This window comes from Schistocerca americana, chromosome 8 (genome assembly GCF_021461395.2).
Source record: "Schistocerca americana isolate TAMUIC-IGC-003095 chromosome 8, iqSchAmer2.1, whole genome shotgun sequence".
NCBI lineage: Eukaryota > Metazoa > Arthropoda > Insecta > Orthoptera > Acrididae > Schistocerca > Schistocerca americana.
The window spans coordinates 114,116,695-114,139,580 of record NC_060126.1 but is presented as its reverse complement, the minus strand read 5'-3'; the positions used below and the strand labels follow the sequence as shown (position 1 = coordinate 114,139,580).

Below are 22,886 nucleotides of genomic sequence, written 5' to 3'. Positions count from 1 at the left end.
ACAAACGACGATTCTCCCTTTCTGGCAAGTACAGTTGAAATTACCGGACTTGTTCAAGGTGTTTCGACGGAGCTCACAGTCTGCAGTACCATTTCTAGAAATGAGCACGGGCCTGTCGTTTCAAGCCGATAGGAAGCACTCAACTAATAACTTTAGATGTTTTCTTTTGATGCAGGTTCTGATTTCAGAGATTTGTATCATGTTGTGGAACACGTCGTTATTCCATCAGACCGCTCTCTGCTTTATTAGACGACAACTACCTGTGTAGTCCATCTCCGCAACTAAGTGGCCAGTGCATCTGGCTGCCAGGGATTATCCCCTTCTGGAATGAGTGGAATTATTAGCTCAGACTAGATGTACTTTTCGTTTCAATTGAGCCATAGTGAGTTGAGTCTCCACAATGAAGAACATGGCAGAAGAACAAGAATACACAATAGATATTTAGAATGAAAAATGAATACTAGTATGGGTACATATCTTCCACAGAGCCCAAATTGAATGATAATCATGGATGTGGAATGAGTTAAAAAATTTTAAACATATTTTTGTTTATGAGGTAACAAACACTAAATAGGAGACTCATTTTAGAACACTTATTTAGAAAGATCGAATTACTATGCTGAATTTGTACAGAAGTCACATTGTACTAATATTTGTATTATTGTATATTTTTGTTAAAACACACACACACACACACAGACACAAACACATACAGGCACACACACACACACACACACACACACACATATATATATATATATATATATATATATATATATATATATATATATATATATAGGGTGTTACAAAAAAGTACGGCCAAACTTTCAGGAAACATTCCTCACACACAAAGAAAGAAAATATGTTATGTGGACATGTGTCCGAAAACACTTACTTTCCCTGTTAGAGCTCATTTTATTACTTCTCTTCAAATCACATTAATCATGGAATGGAAACACACAGCAACAGAACGTACCAGAGTGACTCCAAACACTTTGTTACAGGAAATGTTCAAAATGTCCTCCGTTAGCGAGGATACATGCATCCATCCTCCGTCGCATGGAATCCCTGATGCGCTGATGCAGCCCTTGAGAATGGCGTGTTGTATCACAGCCGTCCACAATACGAGCACGAAGAGTCTCTACATTTGGTACAGGGGTTGCGTAGACAAGAGCTTTCAAATACCCACATAAATGAAAGTCAAGAGGTTGAGGTCAGGAGAGCGTGGAGGCCATGGAATTGATCCGCGTCTACCAATCCATTGGTCACCAAATCTGTTGCTAAGAAGCGTACGAACACTTCGACTGAAATGTGGAGGAGCTCCATCGTGCATGAACCACATGTTGTGTCGTACTTGTAAAGGCACATGTTCTAGCAGGACAGGTAGAGTATCCCGTATGAAATCATGATAACATGCTCCATTGAGCGTAGGTGGAAGAACATGGGGCCCAATCAAGACATCACCAACAATGCCTGCCCAAATGTTCACAGAAAATCTTTGTTGATGACGTGATTGCACAATTGCATGCGGATTCTCGTCAGCCCACACATGTTGATTGTGAAAATTTACAATTTGATCACGTTGGAATGAAGCCTCATCCGTAAAGAGGACTGAAATGAGGATTGACACATTGTTGGATGAACCATTCGCAGAAGTCTACCAAGTCTACCCGTGGAGGCCGATCAGCTGCTGATAGTGCCTGCACACGCTTACATGGTACGGAAACAACTGGTTCTCCCGTAGCACTCTCCATATAGTGACGTGGTCAACGTTACCTTGTACAGCAGCAACTTCTCTGACGCTGACATTAGGGTTATCGTCAACTGCACGAAGAATTGCCTCGACCATTGCAGGTGTCCTCGTCGTCATAGGCTGGAATGTTCCGTGCTCCCTAAGACGCCGATCAATTGCTTCGAACGTCTTCCTGTCGGAACACCTTCGTTCTGGAAATCTGTCTCGATAAAAACGTACCGCGCCACGGCTATTGCCCCGTGCTAATCCATACATCAAATGGGCATCTGCCAACTCGGCATTTGTAAACAGTGCACTGACTGGAAAACCACGTTCGTGATGAACACTAACCTGTTGATGCTACGTACTGGTGTGCTTGATGCTAGTACTGTGGAGCAATGAGTCGCATGTCAACACAAGCACCGAAGTCAACATTACCTACCTTCAATCGGGCCAACTGGCGGTGAATCAAGGAAGTACAGTACATATTGACGAAACTAAAATGAGCTCTAACATGAAAATTAAGCGTTTCCGGACACATGTCCACATAACATCTTTTCTTTATTTGTGTGTGAGGAATGTTTCCTGAAAGTTTGGCCGTACCTTTTTGTAACACCATATATATATGGTGGTCCATCGATCGTGACTGGGCCAAATATCTACGAAACAAGTGTCAAACGAAAAAACTACAAAGAACGAAACTCGTCTACCTTGAAGGGGAAAACCAGATGGCGCTATGGTTGGCCCGCTAGATGGCGCTGCCATACGTCAAACGGATATCAACTGCGTTTTTTAAAAAAATAGTAACCCCCATTTTTATTAAATATTCGTGTAGTACGTAAAGAAATATGAATGTTTTAGTTGGACCACTTTTTTCGCTTTGTCATAGATGGTGCTGTAATAGTCACAAACATATGGCTCACAATTTTAGACGAACAGTTGGTAACAGGTAGGTGTTTTTAATTAAAAAACAGAACGTAGGTACGTTTGAACATTTTATTTCGGTTTTTCCAATGTGATACATGTACCTTTGTGAACTTATCATTCCTGAGAACGCATGCTGTTACAGCGTGATTACCTGTAAATACTACATTAATGCAATAAATGGTCAAAATGATGTCCGTCAACCTCAATGCATTTGGAAAAACGTGTAACAACATTCCTCTCAACAGCGAGTAGTTCGCCTTCCGTAATGTCCGCACATGCATTGACATTGCGCTGACGCATGTTGTCAGGCGTTGTCGGTGGATCACGAGAGCAAACTCATTCAACTTTCCCCACAGAAAGAAATCTGGGGACGTCAGATCCGGTGAACGCGCAGGCCGTGGTATGGTGCTTCGACGACCAAACCATTGCTCATGAAATATGCTATTCAATACCACTTCAACCGCATGCGAGCTAAGTGCCGGACATCCATCATGTTGGAAGTACATCCCCATTCTGTCATGCAGTGAAACATCTTGTAGTAACATCGGTAGAACATTACGTAGGAAATCAGCATACATTGCACCATTTAGATTACCATCGATAAAATGGGGGCCAATTATCCTTCCTCCCAAAATGCCGCACCATACATTAACCCGCTAAGGTCACTGATGTTCCACTTCTCGCAGCCATCGCGGATTTTCCGTTGCCCAATCGTACATATTATGCCGGTTTACGCTACCGTTTTTGGTGAATGACGCTTCGTCGCTAATTAGAACGCGTGCAAAAAATCTGTCATCGTCCCGTAATTTCTCTTGTGCCCAGTGGGAGAACTGTAGACGACGTTCAAAATCGTTGCCATGCAATCCCTGGTGCATAGAAATATGGTACTCGTGAAGTCGATGTTAATGTAGCATTCTCAACAACGACGTTTTTGAGATTCCCCGATTCTGGCGCAATTAGTCTGCTACTGATGCGCGGATTAGCCGCGACAGCAGCTAAAACACCTACTTGGGAATCATCATTTGTTGCAGGACATGGTTGACGTTTCACATGTGGCTGAACACTTCATGTTTCCTTAAATGCCGCGCGGGATTAGCCGAGCGGTCTAAAGCGCTGCAGTCATGGACTGTGCGACTGGCCTGGCGGAAGTTCGAGTCCTCCCTCGGGCATGTGTGTGCGTTTGTCCTTAGGATAATTTAGGTTAAGTAGTGTGTAAGCTTAGGGACTGATGACCTTAGCAGTTAAGTCCCATAGGATTTCACACACATTTGAACATTTTTTTTTTGTTTCCTTAAATAACGTAACTATCCGGCGAACGGTCCGGACACTTGGATGATGTCGTCTAGGATACCGAGCAGCATACATAGCACACGCCCGTTGAGCATTTTGATCACAATACCCATAAATCAACACGATATCGACCTTTTCCGCAATTGGTAAACAGTCCATTCTAACACGGGTAATGTATCACGAAGCAAATACCGTCCGCACTGGCCGAATGTTACGTGATACCACGTACTTATACGTTTGTGACTATTACAGCGCCATCTATCACAAAGCGAAAAAAGTGGTCCAACAAAAACATTAATATTTCTTTACGTACTACACGAATATGTAATAAAAACGCAGTTGATATCCGTTTGACCTATGGCAGCGCCATCTAGCGGGCCAACCATAGCGCCATCTGGTTTTCCCCTTCAAGCTAGACGAGTTTCGTTCTTTGTAGTTTTTTCGTTTGACACTTGTTTCGTAGATATTTGGCCCAGTCACGATCGATGAACATATATATATATATATATATATATATATATATATATATATATATATATATATATATGTGTGTGTGTGTGTCTGTGTGTCTGTGTGTGTGTGTGTGTGTGTGTGTGAGTTGATTCTTCTACGGAATTTATCAGTGGCATAGGAGGAGTTGGCACAAATAAATCCTTTAGTTCTTCTTGAACTGAATTTTGTTGCCTGTTAACTTTTTTATGGCTGTTGGAAAGTTATTGAAAATGTGTGTGCCTGACTAATTGACACCCATTTTGCACCAAAATATGTGACTCTAAATCGTTGTGAAGAGATTCAGTTAACTGACTTGTCGATTTGAAAAGACAGTACAGTTTAATGATAAATTTCGTTAAGAAATTACTATATTGAGAAGCAGTAGTTAATATCCCTAGTTACCTAAACAGGCCTTTGCAGGATGTTCTTGAGTCCACACCGCAAATAATTCTTATTACACGTTTTTGTACCCATAAAATATTAGCTTGGCTTGATGAGTTACCCCAAAAAATAATCCCATATGACATTATGCAACGAAAGTAAGCATAGTATGTCAGCATTTTCATTTTTATATTCCTATGTCCGACAATATTTATATCGCAAATAATGATTTTTTTAGGCACTTGAGCAGTTCTAGGGTGTGCTCCTCCCAGTCGAATTTATTGTCAAGCTGTAATCCCAAGAATTTAACGCTGTCCTCTTCTTCTATCTGTTTGTCATTATGTTTTGGTCCTGTACTGGTGGCAAACCTCTTGTAAGTTCTGAACTGCATGAAGTGTGTTTTTTTCAATGCATAGTGACAAAGAGTTGGCTAGGAACCATTTAGTAACATCAGTGAAAATTGCACTGGTTACTAATTATTACAATGTTTATTCATCTGAAAACAAATAAACTTGGTATCTCGTAATATTAATGATGAAAGATCACTGATATACGGTATAAAAAAAGGTAAGGGCGCTAAGATGGAACCTTGTGGGACGCCATCTGTAGTTGCCACTTGGATGATGCCTGATAACTTAGTCCATGTCTCTTTCTTAATGACAGCTTTGTTTCCTGTCAGAGATATAGGAACTGAACCGCTCTGCAGCATTTCCTATTACATCTTAATACTCTAATTTACTTGGAACGATATTGCTATTTATACAGTAAAATTCCTTTGACGAATCACAAAATATACCAGTAATTTAATGTTTAATGAGTTAAGTACATTTTCACTGCGTGTGTAGATAGTCTTCTCAATATCAGAACCCTATAGAATTTCGAACAAATATTTAGACAATATATTATTTGTTGCCAGGTGGTTAAGATGCCGACTGTATACTACTTTTCTATTTTTTTCGAGAACGCTGTCAAAACTGAAATTAGACGAAAAGTTGACGGTCTTTCTTTATCTCCTTTCTTAAACAATGGCGTCCACTCAGACTGCTGAGGAAAATTGAGGAGCTACCTGAGTGCGAAGTAGCAGCTCCAAGATCTTGGAAGCCAACATGGGCCGTGAGTGCATCTCCATACTGACCACAAATGAAGACGTAAAGCACAGGATGACATAATGGCCTGTCAACGCTGGATGACTCGTTAGCTGGTGATTATCAGAGCAACAGTGTATATACACTCCTGGAAATGGAAAATAGAACACATTGACACTGGTGTGTCAGACCCACCATACTTGCTCCGGACACTGCGAGAGGGCTGTACAAGCAATGATCACACGCACGGCACAGCGGACACACCAGCAACCGCGGTGTTGGCCGTCGAATGGCGCTAGCTGCGCAGCATTTGTGCACCGCCGCCGTCAGTGTCAGCCAGTTTGCCGTGGCATACGGAGCTCCATCGCAGTCTTTAACACTGGTAGCATGCCACGACAGCGTGGACGTGAACCGTATGTGCAGTTGACGGACTTTGAGCGAGGGCGTATAGTGGGCATGCGGGAGGCCGGGTGGACGTACCGCCGAATTGCTCAACAAGTGGGGCGTGAGGTCTCCACAGTACATCGATGTTGTCGCCAGTGGTCGGCGGAAGGTGCACGTGCCCGTCGACCTGGGACCGGACCGCAGCGACGCACGGATGCACGCCAAGACCGTAGGATCCTACGCAGTGCCGTAGGGGACCGCACCGCCACTTCCCAGCAAATTAGGGACACTGTTGCTCCTGGGGTATCGGCGAGGACCATTCGCAACCGTCTCCATGAAGCTGGGCTACGGTCCCGCACACCGTTAGGCCGTCTTCCGCTCACGCCCCAACATCGTGCAGCCCGCCTCCAGTGGTGTCGCGACAGGCGTGAATGGAGGGACGAATGGAGACGTGTCGTCTTCAGCGATGAGAGTCGCTTCTGCCTTGGTGCCAATGATGGTCGTATGCGTGTTTGGCGCCGTGCAGGTGAGCGCCACAATCAGGACTGCATACGACCGAGGCACACAGGGCCAACACCCGGCATCATGGTGTGGGGAGCGATCTCCTACACTGGCCGTACACCACTGATGATCGTCGAGGGGACACTGAATAGTGCACGGTACATCCAAACCGTCATCGAACCCATCGTTCTACCATTCCTAGACCGGCAAGGGAACTTGCTGTTCCAACAGGACAATGCACGTCCGCATGTTCCCGTGCCACCCAACGTGCTCTAGAAGGTGTAAGTCTACTACCCTGGCCAGCAAGATCTCCGGATCTGTCCCCTATTGAGCATGTTTGGGACTGGATGAAGCGTCGTCTCACGCGGTCTGCACGTCCAGCACGAACGCTGGTCCAACTGAGGCGCCAGGTGGAAATGGCATGGCAAGCCGTTCCACAGGACTACATCCAGCATCTCTACGATCGTCTCCATGGGAGAATAGCAGCCTGCATTGCTGCGAAAGGTGGATATACACTGTACTAGTGCCGACATTGTGCATGCTCTGTTGCCTGTGTCTATGTGCCTGTGGTTCTGTCAGTGTGATCATGTGATGTATCTGACTCCAGGAATGTGTCAATAAAGTTTCCCCTTCCTGGGACAATGAATTCACGGTGTTCTTATTTCAATTTCCAGGAGTGTAGTAAAGAAGGAACCTCTCCATTCGGTGTCGATAAACATAGCTGCATGGAAAGCGAACCAGCAGCAGGTGTCATGTGGACGGACTGTGATTGCGAGTCGGCCCCTATGCGCAGCCTTGAACACTTTCGCGGAAGGCATAGAATGTAATGACCCATCATAACCGCCCCACGCAATCCACAGGAGCAGCACTACCTGAAAAAAAGCATCTTCCTCCTCTTTCGGCAATGAAGGTCACTAAAATTCGATCTTAAATTGCAATCTACATTATACATCCTCTTTTCTTTTCCACATCCGGCATTCAACAACTGCTAAGACATTACAGAAGAACCACCAAACATAGTGTCTGACCAGAAGTATCCAGACACCGCCATGTAGCTGACCACTAGCTCTCAGGAGAGATGGAACTGCCAGCATAAAAGGAGGCAGGCGTACTGTCTTGTTAGGAGAGAAGCAGTAACAGCCTATTGGGTCGGTCGGGAGCGCTCGATGACTTCGAACGTCGAATATGTCATTGGATGTCACCTGCGTAACAAATTCATCACCGGCCTTTGTGGCCGAGCTGTTCTAGGCGCTTCAGTCTGGAACCGCTCGACAGCTACGGTCGCAGGTTCGAATCCTGCCTCGGGCATGGATGTGTGTGATGTCCTTAGGTTAGTTAGGTTTAAGAAGTTCTAAGTTCTAGGGGACTGATGACCTCAGATGTTAAGTCCCGTAGTGCTCAGAGCCATTTGAACCATTTGAACAAATCCATTAACGACATTTAGACCCTTCTAGAGTTGCCCAAGTCGAGTGTTGGTGGTGTGACTGTGAAGTGGAAATTACGAAGAAATAACCACGGCTAAACCAGTGATGGACAGGGACCGTCGAGCATTGCGGAGGCTGGTTGTAAGAAATCGCATGAAACAGCAGAAAAATGGTTCAAATGGCTCTGAGCACTATGGTACTTAACTTTTGACGTCATCAGTCCCCTAGAACTTAGGACTACTTAAACCTAACTAACATAAGGACACCACACACATCCATGCCCGAGGCAGGATTTGAACCTGCGACCGCAACGGTCGCGCGGTTCCAGACTGTAGCGTCTAGAACCGCTCGGCCACTCCAGCCAGCGAAACAGCAGAAAGGGTAAGTCGTTAGTTCCAAAGTGGTACCAGAAATGCAGTTAACACAGGGGCTGTGCGTAGAGAGTTAAAAAGAACGACGTACTGGTCGAGCAGCTCCTCATAAGCCACACATTTCTGTACGGTATTGCAGTGCCTGTGTCGTTCCTAATTACAATGCAATGTTCCCTCGGACATGCAGGTATGCACTGCGGCGACTGCAGCCGCTATGAAATACATTAAATGTACTCCACAGTTGCGAATATCGACAACTATCAACTATATAATGGAATGACGACAATGACAACTTGTGCTGGATCGGTCCTCGAACCCGGAATTCGCGCTTATCGCTTGCAGTCGCCTTACCATTAGGCTATTCGAGCACGACTCCTGGCCAGAACCAAACAACTATATGCCGCCAACCACGTTTCTGCAACCTGTTCTCGTATATACGTTACGTATATTCCGGTACGGGGGAGACATTTTACTAGAAAGTCGCGTGCCCGGTGTTTGCGGATAAATACGACAGTGCAGTGCCTGTGTCATTCCAAATTACGATGCAATGTTCCTTCAGACATGCATGTACCAGTACAGGTTACAGATGTGGTTGACAACATGGAAGTTTGGTGGCCGTGCGTCGTGCTCGGATAGCCTAACGGTAAGATGACCGTTTGCGACAAGCGGTAAATCCGGGTCTGAGTCCCGGTCTGTCACAGATTCTCATTGTCTTCATTCCATTACACAGCTGACGGTTGTCCATATTCGTCGCTGCGAATACATTTATTGTACACGTTTCTGTAGTCAGTGCTAAGTGGTTCTTGAGATAGTGTAAAGAGTGACACCAGTGATTCGGAGTGGTGGGTTACCTTATATCCTGTGGCAGTGCGATGGAGACGTTTGGGTTGTTGGAAAATGTTTCCAGAATGGGCTTTTCACTTTGCAGCGGAGTGTCCGCTGATATGAAACTTCCTGACAGATTAAAACTGTGTGCCGGACCGAGGCTCGAACTCGGGACCTTTGCCTTTTGCGGGCAAGTGCTCTACCAACTGAGCTACCCAAGCATGACTCACGACCAGTCCTCACAGCTTAAATTCTGCCAATACCTCGCCTCCTACCTTCCAAACTTCACAGAAGCTCTTCTGTGAACTAGCACTCCTGGAAGAAAGGATATTGCGGAGACATGGCTTAGCCACAGCCTAGGGGATGTTTCCAGGATGAGCTTTTCACTCCGCAGCGAGTTCGAGTCACGGCCCGGCACACAGTTTTAATCTGTCAGGTAGTTTCATATCAGCACACTCTCTGCTGCAGAGTGAAAAGGAGAAGATAAAGGAGATAGTAATGAAACAGTAAACTATGATGATTCTTTTGGAAAAAAACTGTTTAACTTGAATCAATGCAAATTCTAGACTAAAAACAATTAATAAATTTATTTGCTATTAACAAGTCCAGGAGAAACAAAAAGTTGGGTAACAACATTATAGATTTTTAAAATAGTGCAGTCAGCAGATAAAAAGAAACCTTTGCTTCTAAATTAGCTAAACAAAACAAAATTACAAGATTTAAGCAAACAATTTATAATTACAATAACACAGATTTCCTAAAATATCAAGAAATCGACCCATTAACAGATTGGTTAGAATTAATAGTAAACAAAAGCAAGCAGTTTGGGAAAACACCTTTTTATTCAGTTTCAACAGCTAAATTGTGGTGAAAATTAACAGATTCCTTATAAAATAGTTGTGTTGGCTTTAATGGTCTCATGCAATATGAATATTGGGATAATAAAAATACTAAAAAATTAACAGGAAAAAATACAAAAATTTGAACAAAAAATAAAGAAAAAAAGAGAAAGACTACTTAAATATAATTAACACAAATTTTAATGTCTAATGCTCATTTATTTAACATGTAATTTTCGTTTAACGTTTGGTTGATCGTTTTATTGTTTTATCATCGTTTTGAATATAATCGATCTTCATTCAACAGAAAAATATATGTTAAATCCATATGCGTTTAGAGTTTAATTGATCTTCATTTTGGGTTTAATTAATTAACCTCCACTTTTAAATTTGATTAATTTCGTCCCTGTTCCAATAAAAGAAAGCTATCATTGATCAATGTATCTTCATCTTGAATTTACTTCTAGTGGTCAATTTTCTGACCACCACTGCAAAAGGTTTTCACATAATTACAAATTAGCAATAAACAAAAGTTGAACTGGAAATTTGTCTTTATAATGTTTATAGCTATCTATTTCTCTTACTTCGCTAGAATCTCAATCGTTTTCTTCCAAGTAACATTTGTTAATTGCTTCAAGAATTTTTTTACATGTTTTATTTTCATGACATTTATTCAGATCTGTTATCTCTACAAATGCACCTTTTTCCTTACTGGAATTTTTACACAACTGTTTTTAAGTAAAATTGAATCCAAACACTCTACTTGGTATTGTACATATAGAAAACTATTTAATTTTTCTCTTGTAGGTTGGTAACACATATTATATTGTTCTAAAAGAAATCTAAAATTTAAGCATTTCTAACTTTGTCTATTTATTACTACAGTTCTTTTAAAGAGTCTGGAAAATTCTTTTTGATTTGTTTAAATCTTTTAGGAAGTAAAATCTTACCATTGGAGTTTCCGTATAAAAATGCTAAAATATTTTTAATTAAATAAATGGAAAAAACTAATTATTCCTAAAGATAATGCAACTTGGGAAATAGATGTATTTGTTTACATAACTAAGGAGACTATAAAAAAAGAATGATTTCTGCTATTATGTAGTTTTTTAGTATATAATGTACACCATAATTATTCTGCAGAAGATGGAAATTTAATTCATCATCATTATATTTCTGGAGACTATTGTATTCATAAACATGTAGCAAGTTTAGTTGGAGTTAATTTAGTATATCCACTATAGATGTTAGCTTTTTTAGACAGAGTAATATAGTTATTCCTGAGAAATTCGAAACAGTTACGATAAATACATAAAAAATTAAACAACAAATACTAATCTTTCTTGATGATTATTTAGTGTTGTGCTAATTTTATCAAGGTTAACTTTTTTCTTGTAATTTAGATCTGTATCTTTATTTCTGATTTCTTCTTCCATCTAATAACTGGAACAATAGATGTGATGTACATTTTTTAATTTAAAAATATATCTACCTTTTCCACAATATTTATCGATGGTAATGTTGGAAATAATTAGTTCTGATTCTTCTAGTTGTTTACGCCTTATTACTTTTATTTTAACTCATTTGACCCATTTTATACTATTGATTGTTTCTTTTTCTTGTTCTTTATACAATAAACTGTCTGGTTTTCGAAAATTGGACGTATTTTTAAGTAAGCTATTCTGGGGAAAGAATTTCATTTCAAACTATCTGTTTTAATTTCAAAAATCGGTTCTACCTTAGGATGATAAAAAATTTCTAATTTATACCTAGAATAATAATATGGAATACAAATAAAACCTTCTTTTTAAAGAATATTGCTGTTTTCTAAAGTTCTATAAATTTATTTTTATTGAGGCCTTTAACAAAATATACAGATTTTTTAGAATTTCATTCATCCAGTACATATACATAAACAAACTTGTGTTTATCATTTACCACAAAAGCATAAATTTTCTTTCATATATATTTAAATTTTCTAGTTCTTTTTCTCATTTAGAGATTTCTGTAAATGCAGCTAGAATAAAAAGTAGCTGAAAAAAATAGCTGAAAGTGTACTGGCTCTATTTTCTTACCTCCCTGATATTTTCCTACTAGAAGCTTTTGAAAACCATTGTGGTTTTTGGTATTATTAATATTACCCTAAGATCTATTGATAAGATCGACTAATTGTTGTTTATTAAATATAGAATAATTTTTTAAATTTTTCGTTTTACAGATTTTACGGAGATCATTTAAAGATATGTTATTCAAATCGTTATCTTTATTATTAATATTGTCCTCAAATCTAATGATAAGAGTGATTAAATTTTATTTATTAAGTATGGAGCACATTTTAATGTTTTTGAATTTCATGACATTCTCTTAAAGATTTTATGTTCTATTCGTTATTGTAATTTGTTATGATGTCTATAGTATTTGTAATAAGATCAATTATTTTTTCTTTATTAAGTCTAGAATAATCTTTTTTAATTTTTTGTTTTTGAAATTGTTCCAAGTTCTTTTATACTTTTGTATCTTAATTCTCTCTTCAGTATTTATTTTTATTAAAATATTCAATAAATTCCCATAGATCTTGTGTAATTAATTTGAATATCCATTTTCTTTACAATAATTTTTTAAATCAGCATAGCTTAATCCACATTGATCTTTAAAATAATTTTGCAAGTTTTGAAATAGCTCAGCTTTGGATTACATTTTTGTTTAGATTATATTTACATAGAAAATACTTCAGACTTTAAAAAATTACAGTGTTCATGATTGAAATGAACTTAGTGTTTTTAATTAAAATTTCAATCGATAGTATAGATAGACAGGTTTTGACATAGCTTATTTATAGAGAGACAAATTTATTAGATTTTTAATTTTTGAGTGAATGAAAATTTTGTGCATGGATATAGATAAACACAATCTCAATTAACCTATTTATAAAGAAAAATTGATTAGATTCTTAATTTTTTTAAATAAATGAAAATTCTTTTGTGGGTATAGATAAACACAATCTGAGATAACTTATGTATAAAGAAAATAGTTATTAGATTTGTATTATTTAAATGAATGAATATTTGGTTTGCATACAAATATGTATTTTTAAATTGGGGAAACGACAAAACTAAAATCTTAGTTTCAAGTCTGAGAATTTTGAAAAATTATGCTGTTTGGTACAGAAACCTCATAAACATGGTACTAATTGGTGTGTGAATACCTTTGACCAGATAATGTGCTGTATTGCAACCTAATAAATGAATTGAACCCATGTGAAAATCAGAGTACTAAGACTCTACTGTTTTGGAACTGGGATACATGTGCCACAGTCTGAATCACTTGTGAGTCAGCCAGGGAACACATGCACAGAACACACATGAGGCTGCCTCCAGTGGCACTGAATGAAGACAATTACATCAGTATGCCCTCAGCCTCATCGTCAGTTCTGCCATTGTGCACAGTCTCCATAAACATAAAGTGAGAATACGTGAGAGAAAAAGGAGATTAGCAGCCCGCTGTGTGATTGCATCTTTGTTGCTTCATTAATTCCTTCCAAAAAGTGGTTTGGGATTGTTTCTATTCCCCACTACACTATCACGAGTTGCATGAAACTCTAGAAGCTTGGTTTCTCAATTGAAACATCGTACACAGCCATTTAATTTTTTTGCACTACTGGAATATGCAGCCATTTCTATATCCTAAAGTTCAAAAGGATTCTGGTAAACTTCTTGAAGGTCTAGTATGGACTAAAAATCAGAAAATTTTTGTAAATTGCGTTTTGGGTCTGATACTGACTTGAATTTCAGCAATTTTTTGTAAATTGTATTTTGAAAGATATAGCTCAATAAAAACTGTTTTCTTTGGAAGAATTCGATAGTACCGTGAATTTCCAGATCTTCTTGGATCCAACAGAGAAAAGGATGGCAACACTTGTTCTATTCTAAAAAGAGAAAATTGTTTTTGAATTTGAAGTGGAAGATAAAAAAACCAGTTACTTTAAAGTGTATGCAAATTCGGATGCTATAGGTACAAGGAGGAATAATCTCTTTACCACATTCCAAAGCGAAAACCCAGCAGTATGTTTCGAAGATGTGCTTGTTCATACAACTGTCTCACACACTGTCTGACTGACAATGACAATGCTGCACAGAGGAATGGCCGTCACTATCAGTTTTTATATTACAGGTGTCATCAGCACTAAATTATGGGGAAAGACGACTCAATAGATGGGGTTTACATCATGAGGGGCCTACACAGGAGATCCACTAGAAAAAAATTCCTCAGATCAAATATTGCAATAGCATTCCTAAAGTGCGTCAGTTGAAACCTGGATTAAACGTACTTTGTGACTACCAAGTATAAAAAGTTGTATAATATTAATATTTAAATTTATTGAACTTGTATGTCTGATTATTATATTATGCTCTTAACAACTGTGGAACTATTTCAAATTGAATAGTTTACCAAACTAAATAAAAGCGTTTATGAAAAATTTCGTCCCAGTGACAAACGAAGACCTCTACAGTTTCAGATATTGTATTAGTTTATTAAAACCAGTCATAGAAAATGACTATAACCCACCTGAAAAAAGTTATGTATTTCGTGGTTTGAAGTACACACATATGCTTTCAAAACATGGAGGACGCTAGAAACCTATTACTTTAAAAGAATACACTCCACATATTGTGTAGTTTCCTTTTACTGAGTAATGTAGATGAAGCTGCGACAGGTAAACTGCTAGTTTATTATAAAACTTTTTGTGGGCAAGAGTCAATGAAAAATAATCTCTATGCTATACAATCTCTATGCTATATTTACATCAGTTTAGAAAACAGTTGATAAATTCCTGTAAACTGAATGTTCTACTACATGGTAGTGGTAAACGTGAGTAAACTAGAATGCATTTTGTAATAAATATAAGGTTGGAACTTTAATAGTGGCAACTATTTATTTACAGCTCGTACAAAATAGATACATGTTTCAAAGTTTTACTGACCTTCAAAGTAGTCACCAGCATTGTGTACAACCCGTTGCCAGCAATGTGGAAGTCATAGGATACTCTTAGCAGTGCCAGTTGTGTTGACAGTTTGAGCGGCGCGGTCTATTGCCTGACGAATTTGTAGCAGTTCTGAAGTGAATGCTGTGAAGTGTTTCCTTCAGTTTAGAAATCGAGTTGAACTCACGAGGGCTTAAGTCATGGGAGTGCAGTAGGTGGTATAGCACTTAGCAGCACCATCAGTCAAACAAATCACTATCAACTTGTGCTGTACATGCTTGAGCTTAAGATCACTTCAGTGTTATATAAGGGAACATACTTGTTACGTTTGAAAGATTTTTCAGGTAGCTAAATGTGTGAATGTGTTTCTTTCTGAGGAGAGTAACTCTTGAACATAGAATTGTCTGAATCCTGAATATATTGTCACAAGAGAAACTGAGTAACACAGTCACTGTAGTGTAGTGGTTATGATACTAGACGCATTCGGGGACGTGAGTTCAAAAATCACCTGAAATGTAAAATTTTAATTTCTATATTTGCTTTGCGTAGATTCTAGAAATATGTTAAAAATCAGCCCCAGTTGTCACTGGTTTTTACCCAGGTTTCAGCTAATGTAGTCTTCTTCAGAAGCATAAAATAATACATGCCAGAATAAGGCACAGTCAAACATAAAAAGCCAAAGTACCATGGTACCATGTCAAGCTACATTACTTACCTGAGGAACAACCTCGCAGCTACTTCGTGGAAAGCGGTCAGTTAGCCGCAGACGCTCCGTTGGAACATTCGAACATAGCGTCCGCAGCTAACCCATCTCTTTCCGCGAAGTGGGGCTGGGGCTGTTCCTCAGCTAATACCGTAGCGTGACATGGTACCATGGTACTTAAGCACGGTCGCTGTCGATTGTGTCTCTAGACACATAATACCTCAATTCAGCAGTCCCCAAGTGCGCCCCACTGGCAAGGGCCTCGGACTCCCATTCAAGGGCAGGTCCCTCGGGACCCTGTAGTGGCAGTGGCAGTGAAAGCGCCGGCCACACCAACCCCCTGTTGACAGCTGGAGACCTGAAAGGACTCGCCCAATCCTGTCCCCATTCATGCAGCCGATGATGTCGTGCTGACCATCTGCCCTGTGGTCACTATGACGGCCGCCGCCTGCAGCGTCTCCCCTGCTCACAGCGCTGGCGTGTGGCCTTGACTGTCTTGACTGAGTGTCAGCCCATCTGTCCATCCGCTACGTCCTCTGCAGTGTCAGCAACCTCTCTCAAAATGCCTGACATGACCCCATCAACTCAGCTACAAACAGTCTGCAAAATCCTTACAAGGAGACTTAATGCCGTGTGTATGAATGTGTTTACAACATAAATACAATGAATTATTATGAGAGACTACTCGAAGAATAAAAGAATAATAGGGTTTGTAATGCCTAAAATATAATCCTATTCTATTACAAAAATAATTTGATAATAGCCATAATTTTAAATGATTAATTTTCTTTATAACTTTAAGTAGTGGTGAAGTGTTGTACTCTATGATTGTGTAGTGTTAATTTCCCACACTCTTACATGCAATCAAAATACTAAGCTGGCTTAGACTTCACATTCACTTCAGTCATTCTCATTCCATCTAAGTCTACTACTTATTCATGCAGCCCAATCACTGTGAAAGATATACAATTAATATACTCCCAGTTTTTGGTTGTCACTAAGGTGGCACTAACGCTGAAGTATCGTGTGAATCTCAGTGAGTACCGACATCACCAATCTGCTCGCTGTCCTAAGTGGAATAAAAAAAACGCGAAATGCTCTCCTTTTGTGGAACAAACACAAAATTTTCTCAGGTGGTTGTACAAATTTTCTTCACTCCATCTCCTGAAGCAAACATAGAAGCACAAGATATTAACAACAATTGACTACCAAGCTACATATCTTCCGTTCTTCTCTTTCTCACAAATTGATGGTGTGCCTCACTCACTCTGCAAAAACATACCAAAGTGACTTGCACATTCCGTGCTCACGCCACATAGTACAAACTATCGCCACCAAGATCAACCACTCAGGTCCACACGAATATCATCACACAACAGTGCAGAAAACTACATTTGAAAGCCACAAGCGAGTAATTACAGTGAACCACAACCGCATTAGACGCGATAGCTCATCTGTGTAAGCCCACTCGAATAAAATATCCAGTTCGCGAGAAACATCATACCAATGGCGACATCCACAGTCAAAACACACCACAAATACATCGCGCCACTGGCGACAACAATAAACAGCCCACAGCGAAGACACATTGCACTCGGCAATGGTCACAAACAACAGCGAAACACACCAGAAAGTCAACACGCATTTAGCGTGAACAATACACGACCATCCAGGAAAATACCTCCAAGAATCTCGCAACTAATCTCAACGACGCCCCTCTTACACACTATACTCGAGTTAAATATACTGGGCCAGCCGGAGTGGCCGAGCGGTTCTAGGCGCTTCAGTCTAGAACCGCGCCACCTCTACGGTCGCAGGTTCAAATCCTGCCTCGGGCATGGATGTATGTGATGTCCTTAGGTTAGTTAGGCTTAAGTAAGTGTAAGTTCTAGGGGACTGATGACCTCAGATTAGTCCCATAGTGCTCAGAGCCATTTGAACCAAATATACCAGATCGTACAACAACATGTAATCCGATGGACACACAATAAACAGAAGAAATATGCTTGTAGGTGATCTCTAGGACGTTACGAGAAGAATTCCGTTCCCAATACTCTGCACTTTATTGTACTCCAAGATATAAAATTCTATCATTGTTGTGACACCTCATTTTGTCGTTCCGTGCAAACTGGAAAACTTCTGAGAGAACATATTAACTCACACGAAGTAGGACTCAAATAAACAACGAAGTTTCCATCGTCAAATCGGCACATCTCTACTCTCAACAATTGTACTTCATTCAGCTCTGGAATTACCATCTGTACATCTATGCACTTGATACATGTTACGAAGAAATACTTGTAGAGTGAAATTCTAACAATACCATCTCTTATGACCAGCAGTAATGGCAGAAGTTCCTATGCTAATTACCATGGTGAATCACAAAAAGATGCACAGAAATGATTGTTATCTTTAAAATTATTATGCCTACACAAACTTATGCTACTATACTTATGTTCGGCTGTAACCGACCCATTAAATTGTCTGTGGCTCGCTCTGCAGGTCAGTGGCGTTGGTTAGCATTTCCTCGCGCCCCTTGACCTGGGTTCGGTCCCCAAATCTCAATTTCCTCGATCGGAGCTCCATTTCCGTTTCCCCCATTGTTCAATTGCGCCCATCTTCTGTTGTTATTGAAACTGTAGCCATGGCTTTGCCATCCATTGTTTTGTGGTCCGTAGCCTTCATTCCTCCTTCCATTCCAGCCTCTGTTGCGTAGTACATAATAATTGCGGTTCCCATTCCAGTCTCTCCATTGTTCAAAATCATTGCTCCCGAAATTTCCCGACCGTGAATGATTTCCGTAAGGCGCTCCATTCCCGCATTTCCGTTCCTATTATTGTAATGGTTATATTGTAGACGCGACATATGGCCTGCGACGTATCTGTCAGACTTCCCTCTGTGTTCTCTGATATTCTCTGCTCGGAATGCGTACTCTTATTCGTAAAGTGTGTTACGGAAAGTGCTGAGCCTCACATTGCACCTGCCAGCTAACACTTGTTGATGGGCTGACGGAAGTTTGGCGTAACAATGACAAATGATCTCACCAGTAGAACATGGTACGTCAAGATACTGATTCTTGTCAATCATTGCATCAAGGAACTTGACCGGGCTTTTGTTTCCTGAACTCTCGAAATCTTTGCCAACAATCATCTCGTATTTTATGCGTTCTTGCGTCTCCTTGAACCAGTAAATACTTAGGAAGCTGTCCTCGAACTCCTGGTAACTTTCCACATGTTGCTGATATTCCACGCATTTTCTCCGCAACTGACCCTTGCAAGTGACCGCAAATGAAGTCCAGCTTGTATTTAAAGACAAATTTGGAGGTAAAGATAGGTCAAATTGCGATATATAAGTGCGTGGGTGAGTAAAATTACCCTCATCTCGGAAAATTTCGAATTTTCGGACTTGTAAGAACTGTTGAAATTCAAGTGGCGTTTCATCGACAACTTCCGCTCTTCGGAAAATAGCAGACCTCTGGAGGTCCTCGTTTGACGTCCCCTCATCTGTGCTCCCTCCCTGGCTTCGAGAAAATGCGATGTTCATCTAACATATCCTCTGCTTGCCGCTAACGGTATACAGTTATCCGCCCCGACTGAATTTGTTTCTGGTTCTGTTGCTTTCGCGCTTGACCGCATTTCAATTTGTTTCCTTAGCGCCTCCTCTAATTTCTTCTCCATGCGTGTATTGATCGCTTCCTGTTGCGCTTTGAACGAAAGGAGAGTCCGGACCTCTTCAGTCTCGCTCACTGGAGTTGCAGTTGTTACCTCCGAGCCTGTCCCTAATTTGCGCTGCTCACATTCTAATTTGTCCATGGTCGCTGAGTCGTCATTTTGCCGCTTTTCCACGCATTCGACCTTCTTGTTCAAATTGATCACCGCCTCTCGTCCTTGCAATCCTATGCGTTTACTCGCTTTCAACGCTTCAGCTGCTACTCGTCTTCTTAGCATCATGTGGAATCTTTCATTGCTTTGGTGTCTACTTTCCGTAGGTTTTCCTGGGGTTTATTTGCCCATGACTTGTGTTCCTCCCGCATCTGATTGACCTGTGCCCCGATACTTTTTACGTCCCACCTCGTTTCATTAATCTTTTCCTTCATTCCTTTTAGTCTATCTTCTCCATTCCCACTAAAAATGCCACTAGATTGAAGTCCTCTTCGTTTTCCTCATTATCGTGATCGACCGAAATCACACATGATTTCTGCGTTGTAGTTTCCGCATCATTGCGTTCTGATATCACCCTGTCTTCCCTGTCCAGATTTCTAATAAGCACATGTGCCTCGATATGTTGTGGTACGCTCACATCACACGCGATCTGACACTGCCCGTCCCCCCAAAAAAAGCCGTCTCGCTTTCGTCTCCCTGATTCCCTTGTTGTGCGACCTCGTTGTTGCTAACACTGTTCAACAGCAACGCTTCCCTACGTCCAAACTGTGCATCAATCGTTTCATTGCGCTGTTCCTCCAGGACGTATGTTTTATTTTCTGGCTCACAGTCTACTTGTCTAGGCCTACTTCTCGTTATCATTCAAATTCTCTATCAACAACAACTTTAATTATCCGTGCAACACGTGGAAAACCTATTATCTAACTCACAAGATATACGCAGTACAATGCAATGACAGTAATACACCAGATTCAAAATCAAAAACAACCAAATACAAAGCAAATACAATGGTAAGCACCACAAAAATAATACGACAACGCCGTTATCAACGACAGGAAATCGGTCGACAAATGCCACAGAAGTCGCTGACACAAATGCACTATAAATAAAACAAATAAACACATAAACAACACAATCAGAGCATTATATATCTACAACATACTAAAGAATCATATTTTTCTTAATAATGCGCACCTGTTCGGCAAGTACGCAAACTCACAGCATCAAAGAAGTGCCAAGGACCAAGATCCTGGCAGCAGTTCGCCAAATGAAAAGCTTGGTTGATAAAGTAAGAGATCCTGGGAGGGAACGCTAAATGAAAGGCTTCTACTAACGTATCTAATCTAGACTGTAATAAAAGAAAATGGGAAGGAACTGTTAATCAGAACTCAGGGAGAAGTCGTGATCTAAATCACAATAGATTTAATCATTATTAACATTACAAGACAACAAAAATGACGAACGAAATATTACACAAACATTGTTTTATTTAACAAACGCTTTCAAATAACATAGGGTCTATGTTGTACAAAGTGATCACCTGGATATCGACACATGACACTAACCAGAACACTAATCGCTTTATCTGACTTCATACACGTGAATCCGGGTTATGGCACAAAACCATGCCACCACCAAGGATCTATACTCTACTATTTAAAAAAGAAAAATATGGTTCGAAAAAATAGGGTGCTAAGGAACATATATTACAGCCCTACGCTGCAACAGCGAATACTTTACGCTCTTGCTGGTCAAGGCGGCACACCACGATGCGTACGGCGACTGAAGTCGTGGACGGCGGCAATTTGTTATTAATGGCGCATTCCCGAAAAATGTAAGTACGCGGTCTCGCGTTCGGTTAATTCGGGATGCAGGTACTTTCCCATGAGCCTCTGAAACACCGGTGGATTCCAGTATTTAGGTGGACCCGTTTGCTGGACTGCCAAGCCAATTTGACTTCGTGCCATGACTGTGTTTGACAGAATTTGTCAAATTTTTATGTTGAATTATTTTACCAATGAAAAAGTATATTTACACGCCATAAAAACGCAGTCGCTCTCTCTATTTTGTTATTTCCCGCCGAGATAATACAAGTTACCCCCTTTCTCACTAGAATAATAATTGTATTGATATGTAAAAATAATAATTTAGATGAGTTTCGGAGTAAATTACATGTAAAATTTTGATGCAAATGTGTTAGTAATTCGGTGTTCAGCTACTGTCGATGTAAAGATAAAATTAGTTGTGTGTCAGTGAACAGAAAATACAAGGGGCCTTGCTGAATGGGGAATGGGCACTGAGAGGACAAGGAGAAAAAAGATCACGTGGACACATGGTCAGAAATGCATTCCAAGGGGCGTACTTCCACTGGAATGTGGAGATAAAAGATCTTTGACGGTGACCCCAATAAGGCCATCAGGCAGTTGGTGTGCCACCGTGAAGTAAGCCAGACGACCGTGCAGAATATTCTCCACACAAGATGCCACTATCCGTATCACTAACAATGCGAGCACACCTTGTTACCTATGGACTTGCCTCTGCGGCGACAGTTTGGAGGTGTTTGTCGCACAGTCCACCACAAATTTCTGTCATTCATCCTATTCACACTGAGGCTACCTTTATGAGTGTTGGTATTGTCGGCCTTTGCAGCACCCACCTGTGGGCTATGGAATATCCCCACAGTACGGAGGCAGCGAACCATCAGCACTGGTACAGCATCAGTGTGGATTGGGGATCACTGGTTACCGCCTCGTGAGAGCAGACATCCTTCCACAATGCCTCAAAAGTGACTCATATCTACACTTCTACAGGCGACTTAGGCTCTCTGCTAAAGACGTGCCTTTGGTGATTTGAAGGGTAATGGGGCGGCAACATGAAGGTGGTCCAGTTTACTGCCCTGTTGAATATGGAGCTAAAACACTGGTGAAAATTTTTCTGGGCTGTATGGCTGTGGTCCATGGAACTCTGCTATCCCTGACGTTTTGTTCAAATCTACATTGAACATCTCAGAAGTGGTCCTGGATGTGCAGAGTCTTGCCGACTGTCTTGTCAGCAGGACTCTGCACAACCAGGAGCACCTCCGAAGATGTTCAACATAGCTTTGGACGAAATGTCAGGGATAGAAGAGTTCCACAGACCACGGCCATTCAACTCGGAAGAATTCTTGGCAGCTGAAACATCCAGTTGTGGAAGCCTTCAAATGGCTCTGAGCACTATGGGACATAGCTTCTGAAGTCATCAGTCCCCTAGAACTTAGAACTACATAAATCTAACTAACCTAAGGACATCA

At 40.6% G+C, this 22,886-nt stretch overlaps 1 non-coding gene across 1 annotated transcript; it reads right to left on the bottom strand.

Annotated features, from left to right (window-relative positions):
- Positions 1-9,559: 9,559 nt before the first annotated feature.
- Trnal-caa lies at positions 9,560-9,634 on the bottom strand. Its single transcript has one exon. It is a non-coding gene; the product is annotated as a tRNA-Leu (tRNA).
- Positions 9,635-22,886: the final 13,252 nt, after the last annotated feature.